At 49.0% G+C, this 20,000-nt stretch overlaps 1 pseudogene; it reads left to right on the plus strand.

The window, feature by feature from the left end:
• The first annotated feature begins 2,737 nt into the window (after window positions 1-2,737).
• LOC119377244 (lysosomal alpha-glucosidase-like) overlaps window positions 2,738-20,000 on the plus strand; it is a 17,699-nt pseudogene continuing 436 nt past the window's right edge.

A 20,000-nucleotide genomic window follows, 5' to 3' on the forward strand; every position in this document is an offset into this window, starting at 1 on the left:
TGCATGGACATCCTGTTTCGCATCTTTTTGTGCGAAACGTGCCGAAATGTCTGATTTCTTTGTTAAAATTGATAGGTGAACGCTCTGAGTTGAGAGGATGTCTGCGTAAATGCGTTTTGTTAGGCTTGGTTTGGTTGTTTTCAGTTTTTTTTTACAATTATTTTATAAGCCTATCTGCCGGTGTTATCGAAAAACGGGGTAGAAAAAAAAATACTTATTTTATTGATAAACACTGTACAAATGCTGTAAAATCGGCCTCTGACGTTACTCGCTTCGAAGTGTGCAGTTTTGTTCCTGTCTGGCAAGTCAACATTTTTTTTTTTCATGAGGGCACTTCAATACCACCGTGAACAGGCCGGATCACTTCACTACCAAAACCGTCGCTGCCGCCTTAACGCGGAGAACGAGCGCATGCCATATAGGAAGTGACAGTGACTAGTCTTCCGAAAGCCACCGATAGTTTTCAACCCCTGTGAATGGTACACATCATATTTTTGGTAAATAACGCGTTCGTCAGCTTCACCCAAGCGAAACTGACCTCTTTCGTTACCTTAATTTGAACGTTCAATCAATATGCAATAAGATAGTTCGCCGCGGTGGTTTTAGTGGTTACGGTGCTCGGCTGCTGACCCGAAAGTCGCGGGTTCGGTACCAACTGCGGCGGTCGCATATCGATGGAGGCGAAATGCTAGAGGCCCGTGTACTGTGCGACGTCAGATTGCCTAAATTTTTGGAACCCGTACCACTACATACCACTGCTGTGTGCCTCATAATCATACGGTGATTTTCGCACGTAAAACCACACAAATTATTATTAATACGCCGTAACATAACGGGGCTGGTATTGAAGTGCTTTCATGAAAAAAAAAAAAAAACTTATCGGACAGGTAGAAAAAGAAGCACCTCTTCCGTGGCTACAGCGGATGCTGCTGCAATCGCCCTGGTCGTCAGAGGTGCGCAAAAACGAGCTACGCATTCCACCATCCTCACGGACTCACAGGCGGCGTGCCGACTTTACATGCACGGCACACTACCACGTACTACTGTTACCGAAATCAGGGGTTCACATATAGCAGCGGACCACGGCATCACTTGGTGCCGTGCACATGCAGGCGTACCCGGTGTTGGGTAACGGGTGTCTCAGCTTGCGACTGCTTCTGCGCAGAGCTGATAGACGAAGCGATCAAGGCGACGGTGAGTTAAGGCAAATTTATATACATATAAACAGAGGCGTTACATATCCGGCGCTGGGCCGACAGCTTATTGGGCTCGCACAGAGGTGCGACGACGACCCGGGATTTCTTCGCTCGCTGTCTCTCTCGCCGTGCAGCTTGGTTCTTTTATAGCCCTGGGCGATCGCTTGCATCAGCTAGGAGTTCGAAGCCTCCAATCAGGAACCGCCGTTGGTCGCTGGCTCGAACGGGATCCGCGGATGAGAGGGCTTGCCGCACGTTACGGGAGAGATTTTTGTCGGTTGCGTCAGACGCATCGCAGGAGTTGCCGGGGATTGCGTAAGACTCCCGCCTCGTTGCATCAGCTGGTGTTGACGCTGGTTGCGTCAGACGTTCCACCAGCTTGAATGCCTTGTCGAAGCAAGGAAGTTTGGGTTGGGAGCCCTGGCATAACACCGGGAACGTACGGGCCGACTGTCTCGCTCGCGCTATACTGCATACCGAGCGACGGACGCGCCTAAGAACGAATCAATAATCCTTTCACAAGGACGAGTGACCTATTGATCGAGCTCACCGCGACATCCTCGAAGCCCAAAGATGTTGACGACGCACCACGGCACCATCTAACCCGAAGCTGGACAGATGGCAGTCCAGGGACTGGTGTCGACTGCAGACAAACACATAGTACCCAAACTTGCGCACACTAATACACACCACACGGAATACCGAGACGAATGCCCCTGCAGGTGCGGATGGACACCAACACTGACTACGTACAAATGTCCCTCGCGTCCAGGTGACGCAAAGCGGATAGTATTACAAACTCATTACCACACTGGTCGTGGTAGACGCGACTGCCCGAACAGGCCCCGGGAAGCCAGCTGGCAACCTTGGACCAGGCCCGGCGAACCGCTGTAACAAGTGGACCACTGGACGAAGGGCTTCATCCTTCACCATTTAAGCGCAGCTTTTATAACAGATTTCGGTGGCGGCGTCACACGCAAATAACAGCGTCGTAAGCGAAAGATCAGGCGCCGGCGAGCACACAGAAACGCGGCTCTCGAAGGTGGCCGGTCACATGCGTATTTTGTATGAGCCGTTTTCCAATAATTGTTCTCTTGGTCGTGGGCTTATTGGCGATCAGCCGCTTCTGATATGGAAATCTGATCTTTTGTCGAGGTGACTTGCCATTTCACGCTGCCACATTTCACTGTTGCCTGGATACGAACGCATGACCGTCGTTGTTGCCTGTAGCAACTGAATTGTTGGGCTGCAAAGCACATGCATAAAGGTCCAACTCCCGGCTTCGAGGGAGGAAACAGTCACGAAGGAGCACTTCGTAACGCGAAATACAGAAAAGGAATGCGTCAGGGACGCACGCGTCAGGCTTTCCTTGCCCCCATTTTCCCCGTGGAACAGGGGCTCCCTGAATTCTTCATCTCAGGAACTTTTCATCAAATAAAAGTGTATTCTGTCTCGTTCTCCACGTTGCTTTTGCGAGACACACCACACTGCGTATTAACGCATTGTTTACCTGGAGTGCATCATTGCTTCTTTGTCTGCAGAGACCATGTGCCCAAATGCATACTGCCACTCAACTCTGGCTACCGGATAGCGGGTCCCGAGGGAGTCCCTGTTTGCTGGCTACGAGGTGCCACTGCAGAGGATCCCCTCCCCTTCCCGATACGGAGACGATATCACGCACTTAAAGGTGCGCGTCCAGATGCAGACGCCATATCGCCTAAGGGTCAAGGTACGCGCTTTGATCTTCGTTTAATTGTTTGGACATCAATGTAAAGTCGCCTGTGCGATTGTCTACAAGCTCCTCATTAGGTTGAAGCGTCTGCCAGAGAGACTTGCAGAACACAAGATTGAACGGGGACAGGGTGATGTTCTGGCATTGATTCGATACTATACAGATGCGATTAATGGCATACACCTTCGTTGGTTAAGTCCACCTTGCTTTTTTTTGTTGTACGTCGACTTCAGGCCGTACGGTACAATTAGCAGTGAAGTCTGCCATCATAGTGGCAACAAATTAACAGAGTGAGGAGAGAGAAAAAAAATTAATAGTTTCACCGCAAGGCCGAATACGATAGCAACAAATTGTAATGTTATACCAAGTGAGACTGGCAGCTAACGCTCCTGGACCCGATCTCGCGTAACTCTACAAAACGCTGGTGTAAGAGAATACGGCCGCTCCAGGGAGAGATGCTCTTTCCGCACAGTCTCTTGCGTTGAGAGCGCCGCACGTAGACGGTTATACGAGCCGCGCGCTGATGGCTGCCGAAATAACGCGCGTACCAGCGCCTTGGAATCAAAGTTCAAAGTTGCTGCTCGAGCGACCCCCCCTATCCCCTCGCGTCTTTTCATGCTCGTTCAAGACGGGCAGGGCGTTTCCTCTCTGCTTCGACGACAGGCCTCCCGAGGGGGGTGATGTTATCGCATGCGCCTCCGAGCGACGGAGATGGGCCGGCTCGTTTGATCCCTGCTTCAGCCGCGAAGGTAGCCACCGCTCGCGCGCTTTTACCCGCGGTAGAACATACGATGCGCGGGGGGATGCTGTCAATCTGGACTTTATACGGGACATGACGGCAAAAACCCGTCGAGAGTGTCCATATAATTGCTATCGCAAAAGAAACATAGCCAAGATAACGACAGAACAAGTTATATTATTCTTTGTACATCGCATTTGCCTCGCAATGTTACCATGACCAAATAACCCACCCTCACATTTTGATTCCTGTTATCCCTATAACACATGTACTGGTTAAAAAAAAGACGTGTCGACTACTGAACGTCAACAGTACAGGCTTGATTCCTTGCTTGACACTTTCAGAAGCAGATATCGATCCCTGCATTTATGAGAGCATCGTGTTTCGAATGCAGATCTACGACTCCTCTGAGGAGCGCTACGAGGTTCCGGACCCCGTGATCCCTGTCGAGATGGACCTCGGATCTCCTCTCGTTCATGAAGGAGACGTGCAGATGTACGCCACCAGCTACAGCCTGGGCAGCGACCCTTTCAGTTTCCAAGTGCGGCGAACCAAGACTGGTACCGTCATGTGAGCAGATGCCGAGTGTTTCTTGCGTTCAATTAAGGCGTGGATGATTTAGGTTGATAGTTTTACATGTTACGAGCGCTGGGTTCGCTATTGCTATGCGTTTCCGGAGTCAGTGCCTCATGCTTGTGTGTTGTGGAGATATACGTCGTTTATCGCATCGTATGAGAGAGACAGGGGGCGTTTGCTATCTTTACACACATAAAAAAGGATTAATGGACAAAGCGAAAGGAGGAAAGGAAACGAACACTGTGCGTGCCGCTTTATCCGGAGGCGTACATTGACATTAGAGTCGTTCACTGAGATCTGTGGACTTCATGAACTGCAGCAATGTACGTATAACTTTCCGGTCTTTGCGACACATGTGCACGCCGTCAAAGTACACTATTGTCACTATTGAAATCAGGTGATATAAGGAAGGAATACAAAAGGGAGAAAGGCAGGGAGGTTAATCAGACAGCAGTCCGGTTGGCTACCAGACGCGGGGGAAAGGGAAGGAGAGTGGAAAGATAGGAGAGATCGAGAGTGCTTTTTAAGGACTACGGGCCTTTGTGAACGCTTGTGACTGTTGTACAGTGCCACCGCCACATACGTGTCAGGTGATCTAGCGTGGCAAGTAGTGAAATGCGCTGGTCGTTGTAGTGTAGACAGATGCGGAGGAGGTGATTCACAGAGAGCTCACTTACGGAGTTTTATTACATAGACGACCACAGATTTACACATGCGAGAAGCGACTAATGTGACGGTAGTGTGTGATGGCAAACGGACTACAGATTTCATAAGTTTTTGCAACACTGTCGGCATGAAACTGGTCTTTCTGCTTTATTCTTGCATTATGTATGGTAGTGTACTGTGCAAATAAAAAACAAGACGTTGGAAGATAATTTAACTCCTAATAAAAATGAAACAGTGCTGGTTAATGTGAAAGAAACTTCCTTGTAAAACAATTATGTTTTGCTCGCTTTCTCGAACATGTCATTATTAGTGTGTGCTTTCGCGCCGAAACGAACGCTTCTAAGCTATTGCTGAATGGAGGTTGTAGCGGAAATCTGCTTGTACATAGCTTTGTTACATCATTATGATATATGTCTTTGTTAACGACAAGAAATATAAATAAAGTCTTCAGTGCTTTCTCGCCAGTGAACTTCCAAGATAGAGCTTGCCAGAAGTGTTAGGTGCAATTTCTTTAATATGCATTCATATGCTACACAGCAATAACAATGGAAGCGGAAAAGCGTATGTTGAGCCTGAACAATTTCTCAAATAGCCTGTCAACTTACCATCCGGCTTGAGTGTCAGATTATTATCAACGAACTAATTTAGAACATCCTGCCTTGTTCGCACTGCACGCAGGAATTTCGCTTCTGCTGGCGTTATTATTTCGTCACTCACTAACTCACCGACCTCACACACTCACTGAGTCACCTCAATCACACGCTCACCTCACACACTCACTAGCTCGCTCGCTTACTGACTACCTCACACACTCAAGTCACTAATTCACCTTACTCTCTCACCTCACCCACTCACCTTACTCGCTCACCTCACACACTCACTAGTTCGCTCGCTCACTGACTGACTCACCTCACACACTCAAATCACTCATTCACCTTACTCGCTCACCTCACTCACTCACCTCACACACTCAAATCACTCATTCACCTTACTCGCTCACCTCACTCACTCACCTCGCACACTAGCTCGCTCGCTCACTGACTGACTCACCTCACACACTCACTTTACACACTTGCCTCACCTCACTCACTTCACTCACAAACCTCACTCAGTCATCTCATTCAGTCACCTCACTTAGTCATCTCACTCACTCACTCACTCACTCACTCACTCACTCACTCACTCACTCACTCACTCACTCACTCACTCACTCACTCACTCACTCACTCACTCACTCACTCACTCACTCACTAACTCACTCACTCACTCACTCACTCACTTCACCTGGTCAACTCACTCAGTCGACTCACTCAACTCACTGAGTCACCTCACTCACTCACCTCACTCAACCAACTTACTTACTCACCTCACTCAGTCAAATCACTCACTCACCTCACTCAGTCAACTCGCTCACTAAACTCTCACTCACTCCCTCCCTCCACTCGCTCAGTCAACTGATTCACTCACTGAACTCGCTCATTCAACTCATTCACTCACTGAACTCGCTCATTCAACTCACCCAGTCACCTCACCTCACCTCACTCACTCACTCACTCACTCACTCACTCACTCACTCACTCACTCACTCACTCACTCACTCACTCACTCACTCACTCACTCACTCACTCACTCACTCACTCACTCACTCACTAACTCACTCACTCACTCACTCACTCACTCACTTCACCTGGTCAACTCACTCAGTCGACTCACTCAACTCACTGAGTCACCTCACTCACTCACCTCACTCAACCAACTTACTTACTCACCTCACTCAGTCAAATCACTCACTCACCTCACTCAGTCAACTCGCTCACTAAACTCTCACTCACTCCCTCCCTCCACTCGCTCAGTCAACTGATTCACTCACTGAACTCGCTCATTCAACTCATTCACTCACTGAACTCGCTCATTCAACTCACCCAGTCACCTCACCTCACCTCACTCACTCACTCACTCACTCACTCACTCACTCACTCACTCACTCACTCACTCACTCACTCACTCACTCACTCACTCACTCACTCACTCACTCACTCACTCACTCACTCACTAACTCACTCACTCACTCACTCACTCACTTCACCTGGTCAACTCACTCAGTCGACTCACTCAACTCACTGAGTCACCTCACTCACTCACCTCACTCAACCAACTTACTTACTCACCTCACTCAGTCAAATCACTCACTCACCTCACTCAGTCAACTCGCTCACTAAACTCTCATACCCCTGTCACACGGCCACCATCGAACTTCGTTAAATTCCATCAATGTAAAACTCCATGAGGGAGTTAGACGGTGATGGAGTTGTGCCCATGTCACACGGCAATTTTACGAGCTTCGGACAGAAGCCGCAAGGGGTCCATTAGGCGCTGCTGCACCTACGTCTGCATGCAATATTTCGCGTCTAATCACGCTGAAAACATTCTCAATGGTATGTGTGATTATAAAAAGTATAATTTAATCACATCAACACAAAACTTTTTTTTTTGTCTTTATCACATAAACATGCACCTGCAAGCATGTTGGCAGTAATTTTGACAGGAGTGCTGGCAACACTGTACGTTTGTTTTGGTATGCGTCTTTTCTACGCGTACCGATTGTCAAACACGATGCAAGTTGTCGCCGAGCTCTTTGAAGTTGCGCTACCACCCAAATCACGTTGTCCTTTCCAATATCAGCTGGGTACAGGTCTCACGTCCAGTCCACGAAGCCTTTGCTGCGGATGGCTCCCACGACAGTCCGCGTGTACTGCCAGTACGAGTGCCGGCATCGACGGAGAAGGAAGAAAACCCGCGTCACTCGACTGCTATGACTATTGGTAGTGCTGAAGTAGAATGAAGAGCACCGCAATAAGAAGGAAACGAGATGCACAGACGTAAACACAACGCTGCACACGGACTCGGGGACACTTAAAATGGCGGCACGACGACTTTTCGCGAGGCATGGTGCGGAGAGTATGTGCACTTATACGCGTTTTTTTTCATTAAACGCAGGTTATGACTGGATTATGCAGTGAAATAACTTTGAATATTAATGAAATTCATTATTGTGTTGACTGCGGCTGTTTTGTGCTTGCGTTTTTTTCCGTAACTACAGATTACTGGGGACGAGGGTACTCCATTCCGCCGCTAATGGAGATCGCCGATGTCCCTTTGCGAAACGTTCCGTTTAACTTCCTTGACGTAAGGGAGACCGTGTGACACGGACCGCATCTCCGTTGACGTAACGACAAGGGAGTTGCACGGAGTTAACGGGTGCCCGTGTGACAGGGGTATCACTCACTCCCTCCCTCCACTCGCTCAGTCAACTGATTCACTCACTGAACTCGCTCATTCAACTCATTCACTCACTGAACTCGCTCATTCAACTCACCCAGTCACCTCACCTCACCTCACTCACTCACTCACTCACTCACTCACTCACTCACTCACTCACTCACTCACTCACCCTCACTCACTCACTAACTCACTCACTCACTCACTCACATCACTCACTCACTCACTCACTCACTCACTCACTCACTCACTCACTCACTCACTCACTCACTCACTCACTCACTCACTCACTCACTCACTCACTCACTCACTCACTCACTCACTCACTCACTCACTCAAACTCACTAGCCTCCTTCACTCACTCAACTCACTAACCTCCCTCACTCAACTCACCTCACTCAACTCACCTCACTAAACTCCCTTCACTCATTCCACCACGTGCGTCGCACGCTTCTTTCGTATCGTTGTTACAGCTTCGACACAGGCGTTGGTGCGCTGGTGTTCGCCCACCAGTTCCTGCAGATTTCGGCACGCTTGCCCAGCGGACTCGTGTACGGTCTCGGGGAACACGTCCACGACCATTTCAAGCACGACATGAACTGGAGGACGTGGGCCATATTCAACAGGGACGCCTTCCCGGAGGTACTAACGGCAATGGATCTACTGAAACTATCAACGCAACGCGTGGCTATGTTCCACTCCAGTAGGTTGTGTGCTGTCGTACTGACGGGTAACTGGGAGTGGGCAAATCACCGTACTTGCACGCATGGTTTAGATCGGCTTGGTTTACGGAATCAACGCTCGATAGATTTCGTTTACTAAAGAACAATAAGTGCCGCCGCTGCTTGATGCCACGTTTTCCGTTGCACTTTATTTGTTTGCGTATAAATCATACATGTTTACATAAGTATGCCGAAGGAGGTCCCAGAGCAACTGGCTGAAGGGGGACCTCCTGTCACAGAATGTGTTACATGCACTAGTAAATTACAACACTGTCATCACTGTGGAAGAAGCTATATACAAAGAAAATGTGGTACAAACTGCAAATAGTCGAAATTAAACAATTCCAAGTACAACAAGAACACTGATTAGAACATTTTACAACAGAGCGAACCAAAAATATTGACTGAATGAAGAATGGACGAGCGAAAGAAAAAGAAGTGAGCAGGTGTGGAACTAAGAACAGTAAAGAAAACGCGAAGTACGTTGTAGCCGGTGACCAGCATGCGCAGTGCTCAACGGTTTGGTGCTGCTACTCACAAACTGCCTTTTACAGGACTACTCGAATCTCTACGGCTCGCACCCGATGTACATGTGTATCGAGAAGGACAACAACGCTCACGCCGTGCTGTTGCTCAACAGCAATGCCATGGGTAAGCACTGCTTTGACTATGAGCCGACTATTTCTCTATGTCCGAATGACGAGGCTTACTATGTTGACGGTAAAAAGGCGCAGCTAATAGTCGATTTACTGGATTTCTCAATAGCATCGCTTCGCTTCGTAAACTCTTCATTTAACGCGGAAAAGCGCACAGTGTAGAAGAAAGAAACAGTGACAGAGCGCGCGAAGCTTCCGACGGCACTGCCACGGAGTTACTAATGCGCGATGTCAGTGATTTGTGACACTACGTTGCCACTATCCCGACATTTATGACGTAACGCGGAGTTCTGCTCAACAAACCTAATGCACACGAATCCTGGCTTAACTTTTCGTTCATATTGAATTCGGCCGCAATTAATATTATGGGGTTTCACGGGCCAAAACTACGACATAATTGTGAAGGCACACATGTTACTGACTATTTGTTGCGTAATCGGAGAATCGAGGCATGGTATTAAAATAACGGAGCATTGAGCTATCTAAATGATGCGAGGAAATAGTCGAAAAAGTCATAGTTTCGCCGCAATGGCGAAGCAATCAATGCGATAGCAATAAATTGCAATGCAACGCGAAGAACGGAAAGCAGCTCGAAATTGCCAGCGCGTCGCTCGAGCCCCAAGGACGCACGAAAAGAATGCACACAGGACGAGCGCGAACTAATGCGTCACAGCTCGACACTTGAAGCGCACTGCTCAAACATAAAGCAGGACGCACGAAACGAACGAACAGGTACACACAAGACGAGCGCGAACTAATTGTCACAGTCGTTACTTATTTCTGTTTGAACAGCGCGCTCCTTTCGCAAACGCGGCCGCTGCAGCGAGCGAAGCGAAGCACCCCACCGGCCGCCCCTTCTTTCCTCGAGATAAGCGCACGAAAGCGACCACGCCCTGTAGAGCGAAGAGCAACGGCGTTCGCAGAAGCGGGGCGACGATCTTTAAAGCGCGCCACACGCGCGCAGGTCACGCCATCTATGTGGCCACTAAGAAAGCATGCTGAATTACATGGTGTATATAAATAGCTCGCCGTTAGCAGGCTGAAAGACGGTGCTGTCGTGGCCTAACGTCTAACGCGGTGGGCTGCAAAGCGAGAGGTCGCCCGTTCGATTCCGCGCGTCGGAAAGAAATTCTGAGTTATTTTTCTTTGTGGCTTTTTTATATATATACATACTTATACATATACGGTGAATGACGGCGACGGGGACGGACATTTTCCAGCCGAGACTGTCCATATAATTGCTATCGCAATAAAATGTTTTTGCCAGCATTTTCTCAGTGACAATGGAGTCTCGTAAATCGAAGGAAGTCTTCAGTACATTAGCTTGTGCTACCGCAGACTTTGCTGTGCTTGTATTCATCAGCGTAATAGCTGATAGGCTATGGTTAATTCCGCAGAGATTCAACTACAGCCAACTCCTGCTGTGACATTCCGGACCACTGGTGGCGTTCTTGACTTTTATTTCTTCATGGGACCCACTCCCGAAGAAGTCGTCAGGCAGTACACCGAGGTGAGTGCTCGGCCGCGCTAGCACTGACGTATCTACCGCCATTACAATGTTTAGTTGTTATCGCCCTAATTCTGCTGCTGAGAACGATGCGCTCTGCCTCTCACTCTTCTAAGAACTGCTGCAGCATATGCCCAACTTATAGGCGTGTTGAGAATGTATCTGGAAATTAAGGAAATACACCCTAATTTTGTGGCTTTCTTGTATCCGTCACAATGATACGAATCACTGATAAAGAGAAGAGAAGAGGAAGAGCAGAGGAAGGCAGGGAGGTTAACCAGAAGTTTGCATCCGGTATGCTACCCTGCACTGGGGTTGGGGAATAGGGGGTTGAAAGCGAGAGAGAGAAAATAAATAATAAGAAAGAAAACAAAAAAAAAACAATCACATCCACACACACACAAGAGCGTTCCGCTCAGAGGCGCTCTGACAGGCCAGTGGATCGCAGGAAGGCGAGTAGTGCTTGTAAAGCCTTCTTCTGCGACGTTATGTCCGGACGATGGCGTAAAAGTCTTTCTTCTGATAGAGGCTGGTCGTCCATCTTGTTGAGAGCATGGCAAAGAGATTGTCTCTGTGTTCTATACTTCGGACAGTCACACAGAACATGCCGAATCGTTTCTTCGTCGCCGCAGTGTTCACAGGCGGTGGAGTCGGCCATCCCTATGCGAAATGCATACGCATGGGTAAACGCGACGCCCAGCCATAATCTACAGAGAACGGTAGCGTCACCTCGGCGAAGTCTTGATGGCAGTCGAAGGCTTAACGTTGGATCAAAGGTGTGTAGTCGTGCATGCATGAAATGTGGCTCATTCCAATTTGACATGGTGCATTGGCGAGCGAGCATGCGGAGCTTCCGAGCAGCGTCTGTCCTAGAAAGAGGTATCGACAGGTCGCGGTCCTCTGTATGGGCTGAACGGGCAGCTTGATCGGCCCGTTCATTGCCGATAATCCCACAGTGACTTGGTAGCCATTGAAATGTAATGCAATGTCCTTTCTCGGTGAGGTTGTGGAACATCTCGGCAGTCTCAAATACCAATTGTTCGTGCGGACCGCGGCGTAAAGTCGACAGTAGAGACTGCAGTGCCGCCTTGGAGTCGCAGAAAATCGTCCACCTTTTTCTCATTTGGTCGTTAATGAAAAGCAGCGCGGCGCGAAGCGCTGTGAGCTCTGCTGCCGTCGATGTTGTTGGGTGAGCCGTCCTGAACTTGATAGTTGTGGCGATCGTTGGAATCACGACCGCCGCTGTTGAACTGCTCGGTAGGACGGAGCCGTCAGTGTAGACGTGAGTCGAGTCGTGATACTTCTCGTACAATAGAAGTAAAGCGAGCTGTTTAAGAGCTGGTGCTGACAGATCTTGTTTTTTCTGGACGCCTGGTATTGTCAGGTTGATGACTGGTTGTTTTAGGCACCATGGAGGAACCGAAGGTCTCGCCGCCGGTGTGAAGCCAGTCGGTAGAGAGTCGCCGTGTGCGGTTACTGTTCGGCAAAAGGAGGTGCGTGGTCTGTCCGCTGGTAGAGAGGCTAGGTGGTGGTGTGGTGTCCGGGCAAGATGCCTTATGTGGGTCCTCAGTGCTTCAACCTCAATATGAGTCTTTATGAGGTGGTCCTTGGCGAAGGCTATGGTCGCCGCTGTTGAAGCACTTTGAGGCAGGCCTAAACAAATCCGGAGGGTCTGGGCCTGAACACTCTGTAGCATGCGTCGACTTGTCTTGTTTGCGTTAGTTAATGCAGGCAAACTGTATCGCAGGAAACCGAGAAACAGCACCCTGTACAGTTGTAACATAGCACTGGGCGACATTCCCCAAGTCTTTCCAGCGAAAAACTTGAAGAGGTGAGAAATGCCTGCCAACCGCTTTTTCAGGTACGAGACGTGAGGACTCCAGATAGTTCTCTGTCTATTATGACACCCAGGAACTTGTGTGATCGACAATACGGTATACTTTGACCATTGATTGATACACTGTAGTTAGACATTGGTTTGCGCGTAAATGCCAGAAGAGCACACTTTCCGGTAGAAATTTCCAGGCCTCGATCACGGAGGTACACCGCAACTTGAGTGGCTGCTCTCTGGATTCTCGCTCGCAGCTGCAGGCGAGTTACCGCAGATGTCCAGACGCAGATATCATCTGCGTAAGTTGACAAACAAACAGTGCTTGGCAGGTGTGTATGGAGAGCAATCAGCGTAAGATTGAACAGCACAGGGCTGAGCACACCGCCCTGGGGAACACCACGATAACTGTAATGTAGGGAAGTGTCCCCGTCCTCCGTGATCACAAAAAAGGATCGCATGCAGAGGTAGCTGCGTATCCATTTGAACATTCGACCGCCCACTCCGACGTCTCCTAGCGCGGCAAGGACGGCTTCATGAGTAACGTTGTCATAGGCCCCTTTGACGTCGAGGAACAAAGAAGCGCAAAGACGCTTGCGGCCTTTCTCGTGCTCCACGAAGGTGATTAGGTCGATGACGCTATCAATTGATGATCGACCACGGCGAAAGCCGGCCATGGTACCTGGGTAGATGTTATTGTATTCCATGTACCACTCCAGGCGTCCGAGGATCATCCTCTCCATCACTTTGCCCACGCAACTTGCCAATGCGATCGGACGATAAGATGCCAGTTCCAGCGGTGACTTGCCAGGCTTCAACAGTGGTACCAAACGACTTGTTTTCCAACTTAAGGGGAGTGTGCCCTCCTGCCAAGATTCGTTATATAGCTCAAGCAGAGCAAGTCTCGCGCGCTCACCCAGATGACACAGGGCTCTGTAGGAGATTCCGTCAGGTCCTGGCGCTGACGAACGTTTGCAAGAAGCGAGCGCTGCCTTCAGTTCTTGGATGGAGAAGGGGAGGTCCATGCGGGGGTCACGTGGTGGTGGACAGCTGTTCGAAAGTTGTAAACTGTCGGGTGCTGTAAGTTGTCCAGTTAATCTGGCGCAGAATTCTTCTGCTACGTCAATATCTGGTCGCTTTTGGTAAATGCCTAACGCCTTGAATGGAGACCTCTGAACGGGGTATGACCGCAAACCTCGTACAGTCCTCCATAGCTGCGATAATGGCTTACGAGGGTCGAGCGACTCGCAGAAAGCAGTCCAGCGTTGGAATTCGACCTTATCCAACCGGCGCTGGATCTTTTTCTGCATACGTCTGGCAGTCCGTAAATCGTCAATGGCCTTCGTGCGTCGGTACCTCCTTTCAGCACGTCGCCGGATTGCGCGAAGTCTCTCCAACTCTAGGTCGAAGTCCGTGAATTTCGAAGAGCAGTTGAAGGTACGTACAGACTCCTGTACAGTGCTCTTGATTGCCTGTTCCAAGTCTAGTATGTGGTCTTGACATTGATCTTCCATTCGAGACTCAAATTTCGTCCAGTCCACTCTTCGTATCGTGTCGTGTATCTTGGAAGGTGACAATCCTCTAATCTTGACGTATGTGGGAATATGGTCACTCCCATGCGTTTCTATGTCCGTGAACCACCCCGCATGCCTCACTAAGCTTCGTGAAACAAAAGCCAAGTCGAGACAGCTGCTGTATGTGGAGCCACGTAAAAATGTAGGACTGATAAAAATCACTGTAGCAATACCGTTCTCACGTGATAGATAGATAGATAGATAGATAGATAGATAGATAGATAGATAGATAGATAGATAGATAGATAGATAGATAGATAGATAGATAGATAGATAGATAGATAGATGAACAAGACGTGCCCCCGGTTTGCAACCCTGCATTGGGGGGAGAAATGAAAAAACGAAAACCAACAGTTCACCACCGCCCTCCCTAATGGAATGTTTCGTATCGAAAGTCACTGAAGTTTTTTCTTCTAGCGTAAGATTATCTTGTGAGTTCGACGGCCTCTGTTCTGCAGGCAGTGGGTCGTCCGCTGATGCCGCCATTCTGGGCGCTTGGATTCCACCTGGGCCGCTGGGGTTACCGCACCACCGACTACGTTCGAGACACGCAGAAAAAGATGCGCGACATGAACATGCCGCAGGTCAGTTTTCACTTTTATTAAAGACGGTAATCTTTCTTGGGAACTTAAACGCAGACATTTTGGCCTGTCTTTCTGTTTGTCGGCACGTCACTCGATTCAGCCACCCGGCCAAAGTTAAACCACTTGCTTACCGCCCACCCATCTTGAACTGGTGTGGCTGTTCCTACTTGTGAACGTTGTCGATCAAAAAGTAAATATTACGCATATCTGAGGCGCAACATCATTAGGTAAGCATTCGGTGGTGTGTTCCTTTAATAGAAAATACATAGACACGCGATTTTAAAGACCCTAGTTTCTTAAGCTGCGCTGAAAATGCGACTGCGCTGAAACTTGTCTTCCTCCGTGCCCTCTGCACAAGCTCATGTTGTGTTTCGGTTTCAGTTCAGTATTGCATTGTACGAATGACAGGGGGCGCCGCTCTGGCATTCCTGTTTTACCCAGGTGACGTGTGAATAAGAGAGTTTGTGGAGAGTACTCGTTGAGTGCGGACGTTTCTTCTCCTTCGGCGCATCGCGCCAAACCGCGTGTTCGGGCTGGCCGGCGTCCCCGCCGGTCGCGTTGGTCACCGCCGGTCTTCACCTGCCGCTGCGCCGGGACTACCAGCCCGCAGCACAGCACTCATGTTTCCCGACGTATTGCCAGATGGCGTCCATATCTCACGCAGTGCCTCTTCTATCGTCTTTAGACGACATTTGCAGCGAAGCACGCAGATACGCGGCCAATTTTTTTTAAATGAGAAGCACTTGGTTTACTCGAAACCCGAAATTTTCTCAACAAATTCAGGGTTTTTATTATCACCCATTTCTCGTGAATGCCGTGCTAGAAAGGACTTTGGAAATACAAACTACAATGTGAAATTGTGTTGATGAAAGAAAAATTAAGCTTATATTTGTACTTAGTGATGGGTAAACGCAAATTTAATTATAACATATGTGTTCGAGGACTGCGGTTTACGAGCTAAACATAGAAGACATATCTACACCCATTTAATTATGACGCATAATGGTAATGCATTTAGCGCCTGTCTTGTGTCGTTCTCCTCTTTTCCGTCTACGTTTTTTGCGCTTCGCCCACAATGAATCCCCACCATCTAGCCCAATTTGCAGTTTTTTAGATGTGAAGCATCTTATGGCGGAGTTCGATCCGGTGGTGGTGGTGGTGTGCGGCGTGACCACCCTTACTGCGCATGCGCGAACATTCTCCACTACCCCTCTCCCTTTCCCCATCTCCCCTTCCCCTCGCCACATCACCTCTCCCCTTCCCTCTTCCCTCCCCCTCTTCCCTCCCCTCTCCCATCCCCTCCCCCTTCCCCCTCTCCACATCACATCTCCCCTTCCCCTCCCCTCCCCGTCTACTTTCCCCCTCTCCACTTTCCCTCTCCCCTTTCCCCCTCACCACTCCACCTCTAGAACGCGGGCTCTACATGCCGAAACACTGCTTCGCATCGCCTCATGGTCCCCTTTAGCGGGAGATGGTGTGGTTTTTAATGCATCCTACTTTGGCACGTTTGGTGCTTTTTTGGTAATTGCCAATTCTCCAACAGCCTTGGCGGCGGGGGCATAAAAGATTACCAAGACCGAAACTCCGATACCTCAAAGCGAACAGCAACAGGTGTTCCGGCGCATGGAACACTGCTGTTTGACGTCAGCTTGGTGTGAAAGTCCTAATGGCCGATTTCAGTTTTTCTGTAACTTTATAGCTTCCTAGTTCAATGCACATTAATCGTAGTGCTATACAATATTTAGTCCCGAGTAAAAAATGGCGCCATTCCTCTTGTCGTCGTTGTTTTTCTTTGTAAACAATATTTTTTCTCTCTCTCTGTGAGCTTCATTATTGCTGATTATTTCTTGTGCCACTTAACTGGTTCCATTCGACTGCAACAGAAAATAAGTACACTAACATTTCCCAACTGCCTACAACATGCCCCGCGCACACGATGGAACCGTGGCGTTCGATCGTCTCCGCGACTTAATAGCCGTGCTCATGTACTCGGCAATGTTCTTCGAAGGCGGGGCCACCGGCCGTCCTGCTCATGACGTCAGTCTGCAGTGTGCGCCCATTGGTGCAGGCTTGTGTGCATCCGCCTTTGAGGAGGAAATAGCACGGACTTCTAAAGTTGCTCCCGACTGTCCCGACTGTACATCATCGACAGTCGCTTTCGGCAAATTTATTACGGGACATAATTTCGGTTTACCCAGAGCGACATGCGCGTGCGGAAAAATTTATCAGTAGTATTTGAACACGAGATGAGAGGCTTGCTTAGCATCGACTACGTAGGTGAAGCTTTTAAGAAGCTCTGGGTATAACAACTTCGTTTCGCTCTTTAAAGAAGCGTGCCGCGCTCGAGCACCAATTCTAGGCCAGCAACTTTAGTGCCAATTTACGAGATTTGCTAGCGCCCAGTAGTATACACCACCACCAGTTCGCCCCGTGCTGCAAAAACGGTACATATAGTTTACTGAAGAACAAAGATCTTAATCAGACGTACCCTATTTGGCGTGCGTGTATGCGGACGCTATGCGAGTAGAGATGGCTACAAACCTCCTCAATACCTGTCGATGTTACGGGCATTCCGCTGCTGTAGCGAAACCGCAGCGCACTAAAGTAGTACAGTTCTATTTCGACGCATTATAATGTTACATGCAGCTGAAACACAAGCCTACTTAAAATATATTTACACTTGCGCAAAGGCGGCCAAGGTGGCGACTTCCGGGTAATCGGAACCTCGTCTTCGTATTCCTCCTTAGTACAGCCTCCGTGCGGCAGATGTTCGGTATGATCACCCCCGGCGGTACAAGCACCGTCCTGTTGTTTTGTGTACGCATCTGTGGTCAACACACTCATTCCTCGCTTTAGTCATTCTTTCACTTCCTCAGACCTCCCTTTCCTGTATTTGCGCCCTTCAATGCTTCGCGCTGCTCATTTTCATCATGAACATCTGCAGTCCCTGAAGGGGGGCAAGTAGACTCCGTAGTTTCGAAATATTCAATCTAACTTGTGAAATTGCAATATTGTCATCCGCAGGACGTAGCTCACGTGGACAAAGACATCTTTTACAAGCAACGGTTATTCACTTTGGACCAGAACAACTTCGCCAAGCTACCAGACCTCGTTAAGGACTTGCACGGTCGTGGCCAGCGCTTCACTGTCGTCATAGAGCCCGGAGTGGCTGTGCCGCGCGGAGAACCAGGTCCTTACGCGCCACTGGAGAGCGGAGAGCGGCTCGGAGTGTTCGTCAACGACACCTGGGGAACGCAGCCAATACAGGGATTGGTGAGGTGCCCTTTATCGCCTTAATCGCTTATCTCACTTGATTTTGTCTCTTATCATACTTTATGCTGCAGTTGAATTGACTGGCGCAAATACTTAGACAGGGAAAAAGAACACAAGACACAGACAATCGCTTGTCCGCGTCCTGTGTTCTTTTCTGTCTAAGTATTTGCGCCAGTCAATTCAACTTCAGCCGTGTACCAACTAGCCCCTACAGAAGACGCTACTAAGCTATCACACTTTATGCATATGTTCTTATCTACGCACTGTATTCACGGTAAATCGACGTAAAGCTTAGTGCTTATGATGATTTACTCGTCGAAACGAACCATACGTGAGCTGTTCTCGATGTGGATATGTGGTGAATAATCACGCCCTTGCAGCATGCCTATCTATGATGTCACTAGATGCCGCTAAACTGTCTCGTGTTTCATTCGCAGACAGAAATCGAGATCCGGTAGGTTGTGTGTGCACAAGGAGAAATAAAGGAATCCTCAAACACTTTTTCAAGGAGCCATCGGAGTATCGGAGTTCATTGCCGCAGTATCCGAGTCCAGGCCGGGATACTTCTCCACCATTAGAATAAATGTCAAAGTTTCGCCGTAAGGGCGAAGCAACGAATGCGATAGCAACAAACTGAAATGTTATAGGAAGCAAGGCTAACTACTAATTGCTTTAGCATCCGACCTGGCGTAACTCAACAAAATGCTGGCGCGGCGACCTTCGCGCTGTCTATCGCTTCAACAGAAACTGTGCGGCGAGAACACAGCACATACAAAGATATGAGCCGTCTGAAGATTCCTGTCAGGATAAGGCACACGAGACCGCGCCCCGCCGCTCAGTGTGCGCATTTCCTGCTGGATCCGCGTTACCCCCACTCCGGCACCCACCATGGGCCTTTAGCGCGACGGAAGACGGCCGGCGCGCTTTCTCTCCGCTTGAGCCGCGATCGTCGGCTGCCATTTCACGCTTTCACTCGCACATGGAACGTAGGACAAGCGGGGCTATGTTATCACCCTTGGGACTTTAGACAGAACCTCACGGCGACGCCGACCGCAAAAATGCTACTGGAGTATCCGCATATCTGCTGTCGCAATAGAACTGGTGGATGCGTGGTGGCTTCGGAAATCGAACCCTATACTTCCCGCATTTTCAGGCGGACGTTCTAGTATTCAACCACAGCTGTGGCACCGTCTCAGAAGATTTTTTCAACTGTTCTTCTCTCATTGTCACCTTCATAACGCCGCTCTTCACCTCCTGTATTCGCAGGGTTGGCCTGGTAACATAATGTTTCCAGATTTCGGGAATCCCGTGACACAAGCATGGTGGTCGGAGCAACTGCGAGAATTTCACCTGATCGTACCTTTCGACGGTCTCTGGATTGTAAGCAAACCCACCTTCTCTTCTACTAATGTAACGTAACTTTTTGGTAAGGTTGTTCTCTAAAGCGAAGAGCTTCCTTTTGATACCATGACAGCTTTTCGAATGAGTCCGAATAACGTCATTGCTCGGGTTCAATATGAAGATTCCCTTTTCATCGCCGCGGCCGAGGTCACATGGCTTAGCACCCATTGAAAGAGATACATGGTACGAACTTTTTTTATCAGTAACTGTCTCGTCTGATAGACTGAAAATGTCGCTTTTATATACCTCAGTGTTTCCTAAAAATTT

This window comes from Rhipicephalus sanguineus, unplaced genomic scaffold (genome assembly GCF_013339695.2).
Source record: "Rhipicephalus sanguineus isolate Rsan-2018 unplaced genomic scaffold, BIME_Rsan_1.4 Seq42, whole genome shotgun sequence".
In the NCBI taxonomy this organism is placed as follows: Eukaryota; Metazoa; Arthropoda; class Arachnida; order Ixodida; family Ixodidae; genus Rhipicephalus; species Rhipicephalus sanguineus.